Source organism: Saccostrea echinata, unplaced genomic scaffold, assembly GCF_033153115.1.
Source record: "Saccostrea echinata isolate AGI-Se365-2 ecotype Australia unplaced genomic scaffold, CSIRO_AGI_Sech_v1 ptg000009l, whole genome shotgun sequence".
Classification (NCBI taxonomy): Eukaryota; Metazoa; Mollusca; class Bivalvia; order Ostreida; family Ostreidae; genus Saccostrea; species Saccostrea echinata.
The window spans coordinates 1,412,176-1,425,216 of NW_026889758.1; the positions used below are offsets into that span (position 1 = coordinate 1,412,176).

The 13,041-nt window shown below is 33.3% G+C and overlaps 1 protein-coding gene across 2 annotated transcripts in view; it reads left to right on the forward strand.

Annotated features, from left to right (window-relative positions):
• Nucleotides 1–2,553: 2,553 nt before the first annotated feature.
• The window catches only part of LOC133181569 (insulin gene enhancer protein ISL-1-like), a 31,259-nt gene continuing 20,771 nt past the window's right edge, over nucleotides 2,554–13,041 (forward strand). Inside the window, exon 1 of one of the 2 annotated variants that reach the window (XM_061316074.1) lies at nucleotides 2,554–3,246. The gene's annotated coding sequence lies outside the window, so the exon portion shown is untranslated. The remainder of the gene's footprint in view (nucleotides 3,247–13,041) is intronic. The other variant, XM_061316075.1, reaches the window with a different exon arrangement.

The following is a 13,041-nucleotide window of genomic DNA, read 5'->3' on the forward strand; positions in this document are numbered from 1 at the left end:
TATGTTTTGGAAATTTTCCACGGACAATTTTTCTTATATAGCCTTAAAGATCCTTAAAAATACTAATTTTCCCATTTTTCAAATTTTCAGAAACCATGTCAGTTTGCATGACCTTTTTCTTAGAGTGGGAATATTTTTAGAATAAATGATTATATGCGCTGTGTACCTTAAAAGTTCATGTTATCATATGATCCAATGATTTTTGTTAGAGTGTATTAGATACCGATAAATATTCGTTTACATTTCCTCAATTTTCATGTTTTTACTTGGTCAAAAAGGGACAAAAATGGCCAAATTCAATGGATCCGTCTCCATGACATACAAGTTAAACAAAATAGTCATAAATTTTGAGTCTCTGCTTGAATTAGATTGTCAGAGCAAAATCGCTTTACACATATCATTGATGGTGAATTTTGGCACACGTGGTTGCTGTATGTTTCCTAGCTTTTACCGATTCTCATGCTGATATTGCAAATGAATTTTTAAATTTATATTTATCAAAACATGTGAATAAAACCATCTTGTCAATAACAGTTGGAACAAGTGAATAACTCGAGGATTCCCAGGAACGCATGTGTCGCCTGTTTTATAGATGTAAATAAATCTAAGAGTGGATAGCTATTTATTAGCTATTAGTATTATAGTTCATGCATTTGCCTGCAAAGAAAAAAAAACTAACATCCATGTATGGATTGTGATTGTATATTGTTTTTACGTCCGGTTCCAGAATTTCTCACTCATATACCGGTGAAGGACTTCAAATTTAGACCTTTACTCGGCACTCAGGGCCATTGAGCAGTGAGGGTTCTTTATCGTTCTAACGCCTACCGTGACACGGGGCCTCGGTTTTTAAGGTCTCATCCGAAAGACCCGCAATTTTCACTTCAAAGTGCCGAGCGCTTGGCGAAGGAACAGTTTCTACCATTTTTTTTATCGACTTAGGTCAGTCGCGGCCGTGATTCGAACACACGACCTTCGATCACGGAGCGAGCATTCCACCGATTGAGCTACCGTGACGGGCTTCATGTATGGAAAGACTTTGATAGAATAATAATTTTCATACAAAATGTGACAATTAAATAAAACTTTGATTCCCCAAATCTCAAAGCTAAAATGAATAATGAAATTGAATTTATTAGAAATAATTATCAAATATTTTATTCATACGTGTTTAATCCAACAATCGCCCAGATTTGTGACTAGAGGGAGATTTCATTTTGGTATCTATTTTGGTATACTGATCCCGATGTATTTTCACAGTGTATATTATACAGTTTCAAAGTACAGTGTCATGAGCTCACAAAGATATCAGTTTATATGCTAATTATCGAAACTTTGCCTCTCAAAATTCAAAAGAATGTTTTAAATTAACCTTTCTAAGTACTTTGCAAAGGAGGTCAAAGGTCAAGGCCAAGAGACCTGTACCGGTTTTTAAAAAAATATCTTATCTTTTTAGTATCTTATGACAAACAGTGCACATGCTAAATAGCACAAACTTACCTGTCAAAAACAAGCTGTATATAAGCTCTGTGAAGTATTTTTGAAAAATAGGTCAAAGGTCAAATTCAAAGGTCACGAGGTGGGTATCCCTGGTATATTACAAAAGCCGTATAGTGCCAAGCTATACATGTGCAAAATTTTAAAAACCTCTTACAGTTCTTGAGAACAATAGGTGTGACAAATGAACGGGTAGACAGACGGACAATCAGACGCCGGGTAAAATGATCCCTAAGTGTCGCTCTGATCTGCAGGTGACACAAAAAGGGTAAATAGGTCACAATGTGATGAGTTTGACAAATACTAATTGGCAAACTTCACTAAACAACAAAATCATTCTGTCCAAATCTCGAATTTCGAGGAACTATTATTCACATCACAACCTGGCCACCTTCGAGACATTTGTATTTAAAAAAATTATCACAAGGATGATATACACATTCCGAATTTTCTCAATTTCAATTCTCAATTGAAAGTGTACCAATTCATGTTAACCATCGGCGTGGTATCCAGATTGAATCTATTTATAGCTCTACATAGCCCTCTCAGAAAAAAAAAATCAAAGTCTCCTACTATTTCGAGCAAAAAAAAAATTTCGAATTTCCTCGGCATTACATATCTACACAGAGTTGAGTTTGTATGATGGTCGTATCATAGCTCTCTGGCCTCTGCATCAGACGGGATATTAATGAATTAATGGAGATGAGATCGCTCGCTCGGCTTCCTTGCCGTCCATTAAGTTATGCCATTAGCAAATTTCGCAAATGGAACTTTCGTTAACTGGAAGCATGCATCAACATTTCGCGGAAAGTTTTGGCATAGCTTTTCGAGGAGAGAGAAGCTTCCAATATTTCTAATGACGGTGGTAGTTTTACGGAAAGTAAATAATAAATTTTGATATGTGCATTTGCTTCCATTTCTCATGTGTACATTAGATGATAATGCATTTCACCAAAATTACTTTGAACCCATCACAATTATAGGCGCTATTAAGGAGATCAAAAATGAATCGATTTTTTTTATTCTTTTGACTTTCAGTAAGCGATGGTGACGCTCCATCTTTTGAGAACAGCGAAATCGTGTTAACCAGTAAATGCATCTTGTTTGTATATGTTTAGTGCAAAATCGTGTAAAATACTAAAAGTTTGAGCGCTGTTTTGGATTTGCAGGGCCCCCTAGGACTCTAACTTAATGGAAAGCTCATCTAGATATTGGCAAAATTATTTATGCCTCAATGTTAAAGGCAGACCATCAAATCTATCTTAAATATTTCACTTTCATTTGTGAAGATAAATTCATCAGTCGCAGGCAAAGGTTTCGCAAGTGGAATTCGACAACCATTTGTTTGTATTTTTACTTTGCTGGCTACTGCATTCATTGTGCTCACGATTTACATGGAATTTATCTTTAATTACAAATGTCACATGTTTATGTTAATGAAAGTTTTATCAAAAAAATCTGGAAATTTGATTAAACCTTTCTTAATTTTCCGTCGCAGCGAAATTCTTAAGTCTGGAGAAGTCTAACGAAGACTTAAACAAACCAAGTGTGTTTGGGTATTTTAAGAATGCCGAGTGTGTGTGATTATTCTAGTCTTCAGTTTGTAAAAAGTCAAAAGTTTTGCCGAAGAAGCGACCGTATGCAGACCCTAGACGCCACCAGAAATAAACAAAACTTCTGGAGGAGCAACACCCGGCAAGTTACCTGAATATCAGGTAATCAGAAAAAAACAACACACCTGAGAGACAGGTAAGACAGAAACAGTGCCAAAGAGGGGGGACAAACCGGGGGGATAGCAGCTCAGAATTAAACAGGATCACACTTTTAACTGTTCTAAGAGAGTTACGGAAATAATTCAACCTCTCACGGATCGAATTGACAATTCTTTGAGCTAATAATTTTGTAATTTCACCTTTAATCTGAAATACTGATGAAGTGATACAGGATAATTAGCGATGGTTATTATGCGATCAAATCTATGATCCCAATACTATTAGTTTATTGCGCATGAATATTTCAGGAACTACTTTCTTTGATGTCAGAGAATTATCTTTCTCCTTGTAATAGTGTTTGGAAGGATTGCATTCAGTAACTTTATTTTGAGTACACTTTATGAGAATAGAATATAAAAGTTTGATGAGAATATGTACAGTATGACCTAAATTGAATAGAATTTTACCAATTGAAAATAATATGATTTGCACATTTCTTTGCGGTTTCTACTAATCTTCCCAAATCCTACTTTCAAAAGAAGAAATGTAAGGCGAAATATTTATGTCCTCATTTAAAATTGTTAACATAATTCGAAAATCGTTTGAATCTAATAACACCCCCAGAAAGTTTGTTATTATATCATAAGACCTTGAAAAAAAATATCCTTCAAATAATGTGACGTATATATATATATATATATATATATATATATATATATATATATATATATATATATATATATATATATATATATATATATATATATATATATATATATATATATATATATTGGTTGCGAAAATTCACTTTGATTTTGATAAGTATTAAAAAAGAATATTAGTTTTAAAATTGATCAAATCATTGAATTTCTTTTGATTTGAATTATTTCAATTTAGAATGGTGTCTTTAAGTATTAATTCATCTGATGGAATGGTGAGAAAAATAGATAGATAGATCAAATTAAATGAATAAATAAACAATGATCACATTTTGCTTTGATTTCTATACCTAATTTTAGCAAATTGTGGAAAAAAAACCGCTTAACCTCAGTGAGTATCAGATTAGTTTCAATTTCTTTGACTAGCTATTATGTTGGTAAAGTACTGTAGATTGTCGTGTGTAAAAAATGAAAAATAAATGCTGATCCAAAATTTATTTTGTCACGACGGAAAATTAGTCATTGTTCAAATCGCTTTGGACATCCAGCAATAATTACACGATGCAACCGAACTAATGATAAAGTAATTAGAAAATTATTATCATTCTCAAAATCTGTAAACGATAGGGCTATTAGCAATGTCGCCAAACAAGAGCAACAATGGGCATCTGTTTATTATCGCCTGAACAGGTTCGTCATGATCATACTATTTGTCTGAAGTGTCTTTTGAGATTATAGAAACATCGAAATCGAGAAAAAGCCATTACGTGGGCCTTCAGTCCGGCTTTTGCCTGGCAGGGAGTCCATATTGAATACCTTTTATGATTTCCAATACAGGAGAGTTCCTGCCGTAACAAAGCATCGTGTTTCTGATAAGTGGAAGATTCTCACCTGGCTTATTGAAGAGTGTTGGAAACAAAGAAAATAATAAATACCTTTGTAGAATATTGATATAAAAATTGATAATGAAACGTGGAAAATGTGTGTGTGTGTTTTTAAATGTTAAATGAATACTGTTAGTTATAAGTAGTTTGCTTCCTTTACTTTGATAAAACAAGGAGAAATATAACTTATAATAAATAAATATACGGGGAAAAAATTATATCAGCCTAGAAGTGACTACAAATAACAAGGAGAAATATAACTTATAATAAATAGATATACGGGGAAAAAATTATATCAGCCTAGAAGTGACTACAAATAACAAGGAGAAATATAACTTATAATAAATATATATACGGGGAAAAAATTATATCAGCCTAGAAGTGACTACAAATAACAAGGAGAAATATAACTTATAATAAATAAATATACGGGGGAAAATTATATCAGCCTAGAAGTGACTACAAATAACAAGGAGAAATATAACTTATAATAAATAAATATACGGGGGAAAATTATATCAGCCTAGAAGTGAATACAAATAATTAATTTGAGAAATTATGTGATTTATTCAGAAAATAAATTCCTTTCTTTATTTTTATATGGTATTAAACACTTTTATTTTCCAAGATTTTGTTTTCATATTCCCAAAATGAAAAAGTGTATATGCGCTGAATTGTTCTTTCTTGCAGTCTAAGATGTTTTAATCCATCTTGCTTAAAAGTCAAAATATACATTAAACAAAATAAGCGTTAAATCTGAATGTAGATTATTATTATTTTAGTTGGACATTTCTTCCTAATAATGTACAATATCTAAGGGATAATATTTTGATAATTTTTATGAACAAACTGACCCTGTTTCGTTAAGATACGTTTATTGTTTAGTTTGATAGTTTTCCTGGTGTGTCTTTTCAACTTTTATTTTTTATCCCCAAAGAGAAAGGGGAAAGCTGCGCACAAGAACTAGCCTATGATAAATACCTTAATGAAGTTGCTGTAATTATCATGACAGTTTTGCATGAATATTTCAAACAAAAATTATCACAGCTAAAGCGAGACGCACGAGTAAATATTAACCGGAAGTAGGTCCCGGATTTTGTGCGGACCTGCAACATCCCAGACTGAGTTCAATTTCCTTCTGCTAGAGCGATGCTTGTTAGATGGGGATAATTTACGACAAGTTTGCATGTTAAACTGGGGCTCTAGATCAGGAGCATCGTGAAATATCCCTGAAAAATTCTAAGTACTTCCCGTGGGTTGAATGCCTCCATGGTTATAGATGAGGGACGAATTTTATAACAGGACATAAAATTAATGCTACCGCTATCGAGTTACCTTTGTTTTATTTATTATCAATATTTATTTGCTTTAGTTTAGATTTTCTCCTTTTATTTTCATTCGGCAACCCTTTTTTAATGGTCTCACATATCTTTTTTTCTGGGTAGAAAATTGCATTCACAGTATACTAATTCTTTTCTCTTAAACCATCTATCGAACAAAAATAAAAACAGGATTACAATATTTTAAAAATAATGATGATTAAAAACATTTTGATAACTGTTAATGTTTTTGAAAACCTAACTTTTATTCAGAACAATCGACATATATGTATATATATTTTTATTAGTATCTCAGAAAATGTAAATATTTTTTCTCCCAAATTTTTAAATGAAAGTTCATTTGTCGCCATAAAAAAAAAAACAAGTCTAATATCTAAAATCCCCGGAGAGGGGGCGCATGCGCCAGTGAGCCTGGAGACAAAAATCTGTCAAACGACACTCTGAGAAATGAATTTTGATATTTTCATGATATTAAAATGTTAATTGAAATCCAATCTGACCAGCAAGGCGAACGGGCAAAACACATCAATGACATATTCTTATCGTCACTGCCATCAGCATTGCCTCCTTCATAGAAGCGAGACAAACTAATGATGCAGAATCTTTATTGTTTTATGCGATTCGCCATGGTCTCGTGGGGCCGCTTAGGTATGGTGATATAAAAAGGTCGGATATGATTTGAAAATGTTAAGATGAATTTGACCATCTGTCGAACGCTCCTTAACTGTCGCTCTTCTTTCAGTGGCGGAGGACTATTTTGATTAGTCATTTTATTGAGGGAAAAGGTGTTGAAGCATTTAGATGACGATTTGATTCGATTGGCTGATGTCATGGAGTGTTCCAGCTTAAAAGAATCTTTTTTTTAAAAGGCTTGCGTTAAAATTTCAAAAGTTGGTGTAACAATACACAAGAAGCAAGACTAATCCATTGGCTTTAAATTCAAGGAAATGGTTCCAAATAATGTTTTATGCATGTGGTATATAGCATACAGAATTTTTTTTATAAATAAAAAAGTAATACAGATACATACAGTATTATTTCATTCCGTGGACAGAGAGGAAGAAACCATGACTAGAAAGAAAAAAAAAAGTCATTAAGGGATTAATGTTTAAACGCGGAGGATTAAGAGTCACTCGTGCGTGTTCGATGTTCCGATGTCAGTCAACTGTAAAATCCCTTGTAACATTTTCAGAACGGCAAGATCGTGTAAGGCCACACTAAATAGAGTGATACTTTACTTATAAAGTTTACTATACATTATTTCCGATCGATATTTCTAAGCATATCTGTACATCTATTTTACATCTGTAAAAATTGGGTGAAAATCTTTTTTTCTTGTAAAAAATTATTATGATGTAAGTAAGTAAGCAATTTAATTATCATTTATAGTGACATGTGTTACATTTATGAATGCAAGAATAAACAGTAGCTTATCTGAAACACCCGGCCCACTGGCCCTATATGTCACTGTTTAGACCAAAGGTAATAATATGTACATGCCAAAGGATTCTTTTCAATTAAGAATTAATTAAGAGCAAAATTAATAATTATTTTATACAATATTGTAATACATGTATCTCGAAAACTAAATTTACTTGTATGCTTAAAAGTTCATATTTGTTCAGTAATGTGGACCATCATGATGATTTTATTTTGATCAAAATAATATTAATTTGTACAATTGAATACATATTCATTAAGATAATCTGAATTGAAATAGCCTTTCCGAGGGCTCTTATAGTTTCAGCATCAAAAAGGCTTTTAGACCAACTTTAAAACAATGTTTGTTTGCCCTCTCCTGACTCAGGATGAAAAAAATTGAGTCGGTAGGTAGGTGAGAAATTTTTTTCAAAGGAAATTTCAAAATCAATGCTAAATTTTCAAAATCTATTTCCCGGATTGCATAATAAAATAATTGCTTCCTGGAGGTTAAAGAAAGTTTTGAGTCGGGCAATTTTTAGCTAGTCGGTCGGGAGAGGGCAACCAAACATTTTTTAAAGATGGCCTTACGATCGTATCGGTCACAAACTTACTGGATGCAAAAGCGCGGGTAGTTGCCAACATACATAAAGAGAAAGTAACGCTTAATGTTTTCCATTCTCACAGACTACAAGAATAAATGCAATTTGCACAAATAAAAAAAACCTAACACTTCATCGAAGAGACAACAGTCTGTGGGGAGGAAAGGTGTGGGTCTTATCACCGAGAGATAACAGTGGTTCTTGTGAATCAGTGTTTGCAGCCATTGATGGACTGATGCTTGTCTGATGTAAGCGGTCCTAGTTACGAGGGAATGGCAGATAGTCCCAGCATACTGTGGTCATCTAATCTCGCGCAAATCTCGCAGACAAGAGTTTGCAAGATGTCAAACCATCTGCTTGTCGGGAAAAAAAATCATATTTATGAAATATGATGCGGTCTAGCTTTCCAGAGAGAGAGAGAGAGAGAGAGAGAGTAGAATAATTTCATGTCGGTCAAACAGACAAATAGTTATTAAAGCTTTCGACATTTAGACAAATATGGGTTCATGAGCGATCTCATCTCCACAAACATAGGACAGCTTCTGTCAATTGACCCCTGACCTTTGCCTCAGTCTCACGGCCAAATCAAACATGCAGTCGTGGACCTGCAAGCTCCCAGACAGCCTATACTGAAATCAATTTCCGCATAAAAACGGAATTTCTTAAAATCTAGATCGGAGTGTAAACATGATCTGTCTATTTGATGACGTTTTCTAAGAAATGTTGATGGTATGTAATTAAAAGAAGACAGTTGGGAAAATAGCCGAATTATCGAAGATTTGTTTTGAAAATTGGACAAACACAAAACTGACTGCAAATAATTTAGATAATGAAATCTATAAATTGTCATAACCATTCAGTTTTTAGATGTTTAGTATAAATCTGGTCTTTTATTAGTAGGGTCCTTCATTTTGTCTACAGCAGCAAAACAATATATACAATTATAAATATATTCATAAGAATTTACTTTAAATATTGACCAACATACCGGTATATATTTAGAGAAGATCCTGAAATTATTAAATAAGTCGTTAATTCTGAGAAGGAATAAAAAAATTCGATTTTTATTGACCATATTTATTGTATCAAATCATATAAAAAAAACTTCTATTTATCAGTGTCTGGGAATCCTTGTTATTCCGGATTCCCACACGCTCATTTTGTATCTTATGATGATTTCTTTATCAGAAAATGTCCACACGCTTCATCTTCCTGTTTTTGACCCAAGTTTTTGCTAGAAATCTCCCTTTTCCTTTTTAATTTCTTTCTTTTACACATCAAGCAATTAAATGGTTCTAATCAACGGGTTGACTGGGTAATTACAAAGGCTTTCCTAATGTATTACAACCAACTTCCGGAGCCAGACGACGCACGCGCAACTGGTATATAGAAAGGTCACGCGATGCCACCATTACGGATGTTACCGGAATAGACTCTGTCAAGCATTGCCCTGAGAACGTCTTGAATATTGTTCAGAGCTCTTCAATCAATAAAATTACAATCTAGATTTTCTGAGAAATTTTAAAACGTCATAATGAAGAAGCAGCATGTTACTTTTACTCAGTCTTTTTTTTTTTCGAACAACAACGACAAATCCAAAAACACACACACATACACACAAGAAAATAACAATAAATGAATAAATAGATAAATAAAAAATGAATAAATAATAAATAAATGAATTTATTAAAAAATAAATAAATAAATAAATATGTAAAATTAAATATAAATAAATAAACACTCACACACAAACACATTCAACAACAAAAAAGGTAAGTTTAGACTCTCCAAATAGAAACAGAGCTGCTTTGTTAAGTTCTAACATTACGTGTGGATTATGATTTTGTCAAGAAGATGTCTTAACTATTCATGAGTGACACATTTTCTTTCAGGTAACATACGACACAATTTTCCTGCAATATTTTTTTTTTCAAAATGTTTAGTCCGACTTATTGCTATACTTTTTTTTTAATTTTCTTGATTGCCTAGCAGATTTATATCGCGTTAATTAGAATGATGCGCTGTCAATGATGTGGTGTAATGTTCGTTTCGATCGTGTAGATCTGTTACGGTGTGGACGAGAGTTAGATTTCCCTGGGGTGCCTGCCTTGATTATCCAACTCTGTAGCGACTGATCCTCGTGTTCTATATTGTCGTCAACTCAAATGTCAGTCGTTAGATGACTTACAAACAATATCACACAGTGACTGCACAATTCAAAATATAAAAACACTAGCGCTCTAATCTTTGGAGGCAAAACTCAGTCAACATGAAGAAACCCCAAACTAGATATTCCAAAAACTACTGACAATACAGCTACATTATATTGTCCTTGTTTTGTCTACATTATATTTTTTTCTAGAGATCAGCAGAAGAGTTTGCCAGCTCTGTATTTTATTTGTATGTGAATATTTTGGCAATTCTTATAAAACCAAAGGTCATTTCGTCTATCTTTTCAGCATAAACCTAAAATGCCTTTATTGTTTGACAAATGACCATCTCTAGCTCAGGACTGTGCTATTAGTTGATACAATGTATCTATATAATATATATATAATAGTTGATATCTATAAAATATAATATATATAACATATAATATATAGGTGTGTGTATCCTTTCTCTCTCCCTACATTTGTATCTACGATAATTAAAGCTCTCCTTGTGACGGGTATAGCTGGGTGGATTCGAGAGTTTTGTATATACCCTGTTTGACAATATTTTGATACCTGAACTTTACATAATGTTGTATACTTATAATATTTAACGCTTTACAGAAAGTCTTTGGTGTTTGTCCATATTTGCCTCTCTCAGTGTTTATGTTGTAAACAAGCGAGCTGGTGTTTGCTTAGGAGGTTGACAAAATATCAGCTCACCGCTAAATGTCAACACGCTACCCTACAGTAGCTATAGTTAGTGTAACCAGTTAGTCTAATCCTATTGGGCACTCAATAAACGGACAGGGACTTAATTAAATAAGTTGTCTCTTAGTCAACACGACGGTGTCTGACGTCTATATACAGTCGCAGTCTAGCTTGTTGTCGCTTCTCAAACAAGTCCTAGATTTAAATGTGAATTTTATTTGAATTTTCTCTATAAAATATTTGATTTATTCCTTTCCCAAGGCGTAGAGATGTATATCTTTTTCTTATTGTTTCCAAAGTTAAAGAAATTTGCTCAGCCGAGACAGGGGACGTCTTAATTAGATATGATTCACGATCATGGAAGATGGGACTAGGTCCGTTTTGAAAATTTTAAGTGATCTTTATCAGCGGACAAACTGTTACTTCAAAAGTTTTTCTCGTCTCCGCCCGAATTATCATAACGTGTCAAAAGAAGTCAAACAGACATGCATCGCTCCGCCGGTGATCAGTCAATTTGTTAAGATATCGCGAGATTTGATCAAGATCTCGTGAAAACCAGTGTTTTGACATAGAATATTTCGCGATTTCTCGCGGCTGTTCACAAATAAACTAGCAGAGAGAACCCTAATGGGTGAATTGTTTGTGTAAACAAACATGGTGCTGACAAGATCTTGTATGTTATTAAACAATGCAACATTTTTCCTCGTTCAGTCGGAAAAGTTTTTCAGGTTTAGATGTGTATTAACAGCGTACACTGACAAGGGAATCAAATGTACTGTCAAAATATTTAATTCTGGGTGATCATACGAATGATGGTTAAAATAGCAAAATGAAGTTTGAAAAGATTCTCTGCTCTCATCCATTAGATTTGATCATAATAATACATAAATAGTTACAGGAAATAAAAAAGTAAACACACCATGAATAAATAGAACGTTTTAGTTACCATTTGATGTATGGGGTGAAACATTGTTTCAGAAAAGTTTCTTTCCGATCATTTATGCATTATCCACCCTAAGTAGAGATATATATATTAGACTGTAAGTTATTGGTTTTTTAATACACGAATTAATTTGTGGTAAATCATCTTTATATCCTTTTTGAATAAATTACGTTGACGATTTCGCTATATTACTGAAATGACTTTAGTCAGCGGAACGAAGTGTTAACGGTACCACCGTCCCGACTTCATCCAAAATCACGAAATTCATCAAGTACAAATTATTTATAAATTTCCTTTTCTCCACTTTTTATGATGCATTAAATGCTGTTATTCCTCAGAATGTGACCAGCACCATAGACGTTTCTGTATAGCATGTTATGATAATTCTCTGTAATCGCATTATAACCATTCTGTTCAGGGCCTAATTTCACACCGTGTCGATTTTATGGGAGAATTGGATAAACTTGCATTATATTAGATATTTTAAATATTTGAGATGTAAGTAAATATAGGCCCTGTGATATACAGAGAGACTGGTATTAAATGTTGATCAGAGAAATTCCGAATTCTCAATCACTTCACAAGAAAATTATCAATCAAACCGCTGCTCTGAAGATTTCGATAATATTATTAATGCAGATTAACAGGATTAATTTTTTATTCATAATTTTAATGTTATTTTTTCTTTACCTACATTTCTAGATAAAAGCCCAAAATTGAAAGCCCCTCTAGTCTTTGATATATCCACGCATTGTGGGGTAACCGAAACCTAAATTGGAAATTAAAATTTCCACAAAGCAGACAGATTAAGTTTTCCCAGTCTCCGTGAAGCACCGGAATCAGACAAGGCACTCTCCAGATACGGACAAAATAGGTGAAAATTTCTCAGCTTAGGGAGAGATTAATCTATTCAATAACTGATAGGAGTTGATTATAGAATTTAAAAAGCATATCTCTTATTTACAGAGCGATCGTTAAGGAAAATCCTCCGTAAGAGTCCTCTACTGCGCTGGACGAGCGCCTCGTAGCATGCGTGTGGAGAGATAAAAGGGAAAGGGTTGTTTATCACTAGGTTATCTCGTCAAATCGTCGTTGAGATTTCATAATTTACTTTTAATAGGCCG